Genomic DNA, 1799 nt, shown 5'->3' with positions numbered 1-1799 from the left:
CGCTCTGCAGGCGGTGGGGTGTCTCCACCCCCACCGCTCGCCCTGGGCTAACTCCATCCCGCCAGTCCATGTGGGCATCCGAGCTCACCGAACATGCTGCGGATGGGTGCACGTGTCCTCGCGTGGGATGGAGGATGCATGCGCCGGGGGACCAAGGACATGTGCACCCCGGGGACCGAGGAGACATGCACCCTGGAGACTGGGGATGCATGTACTGGGGGACCGAGGACGTGTGCACCCCGGGGGGACCGAGGATGCATGCACTGGGGGGACCGAGGACACGTGCACCCCGGGGATGGAGGATGCATGCACCGGGGGGACCGAGGACACGTGCACCCCGGGGATGGAGGATGCATGCACCGGGGGGACCGAGGACACGTGCACCCCGGGGATGGAGGATGCATATGCACGGGGCACCAAAGATGCGTGCACCCATGGGGCCAAGGACATACACAGCCAGGGTTGGGCAGTGTAGGGGGTGGGGGGGGAATTACATGGTGTGCAAGGAGGGAAGGGGGCTTGGGAGCTCTCTGCAGGTCCTCCTCTCTCCCAAAATCATCCCCAGCAGCTCGGGAGGGCCGATGAACTGCTGGGCACCGCTCAGCCTTGCAGCCCCCCCAGGAACGTGGTGGAAACACCCAGGTCAGGCCCCTGCCAGGGCTGGGGTGCAGGGAGGGCTGGCAGGAGGCTGCAAACACCTATTAAAACCATAAATCCAGATGCCAGTGCCATGGGAGAGGCTGTTTTGGCAGCGGCTGCCTGGCTTTCCGGGCAGGGCTCCGGGGCGGGTGCCTGGCTGCCCAGGGATGATGCTCTTGGATTTTACATTTCATCGGCAGACTCCAAAGCAGCTCCGAAACCTGCTCCCGAGGCTGCCTCCCCTGCCAGCAAACGCGGGGAGGATGACAGCCAGGGTTATGGATAACTCCGGGCTGGAGGGAGCAGGTTAAAACCTCTCACTGCCCACCCAGGGGCTGGGTTTTTCTCCGCCACCCCCTTCCACCCCCCAAAACCAAATAAACACAGCTCCTTTTTCAGGGATGAATCCGGATGCAAAACATTCCCGTGGGCTTGCTGGCAGAGCGGGGAAGGGCTGGGAGGAGGGATGCAGACAGACAAACCGCAAAGCCCCAGACGAAAATAGTTGAGGGCTGGGGAGGATTTGATGGGGGGAAATACCAAGCGTGTTTGCCCGAATCCTTACGCGGTCCTGGATGTCTGTTTGTAACTCTGTGGGGCCCAGGGGAAGGGCCGGGAGCTCGGGGGAAGGCGGCCGCAGGCAGGGATGGAGCCCGGGCACCACGGGGATGGGCCACGGGGAGGAGGGGAAGAGGCAGGGAGATGCTGCATGAACCTGCGCCCTAAGGACCGCGGGGAGAGCTGAGGTGCTCAGGTCACTTTGTGCTTTATTTCTCAACGTTACAAGGCAGAAGGCGATTTCTCAGGCAGCATTAATTATTGTTAGTGCATTAAAACCTCCACACCAAAACCAACCACGCGGCACGAGCAGCCACAACCCGGGACCCTCTGGCCAAACCCCTGAGCGAGGGAAGCCCCTGGGACGGGGTCGGGGTGACGTGGCAGCCCCGATGCAGCCCCTGCCGTGGCATGAGGATGGGTCCAGACCCAAACCATCTCCCAGCACCCCGGGACCTCCACGAGAGCTCACCAGGACCCTTTTAGCTGCCCAAAGCGATGCTCTGTGCCACCCTCCTCCCGGCCCCAGCTCACCCATCACTTCCACCCATCAACCCCCCAAAAAAGACAAATCAACCCGTAAAGGCAAAAAATCAACCCCG

The sequence above is a fragment of the Aptenodytes forsteri genome, unplaced genomic scaffold, assembly GCF_000699145.1.
Source record: "Aptenodytes forsteri isolate BGI_AS27 unplaced genomic scaffold, ASM69914v1 Scaffold192, whole genome shotgun sequence".
Classification (NCBI taxonomy): Eukaryota; Metazoa; Chordata; class Aves; order Sphenisciformes; family Spheniscidae; genus Aptenodytes; species Aptenodytes forsteri.
This window is presented reverse-complemented; position numbering follows the sequence as displayed.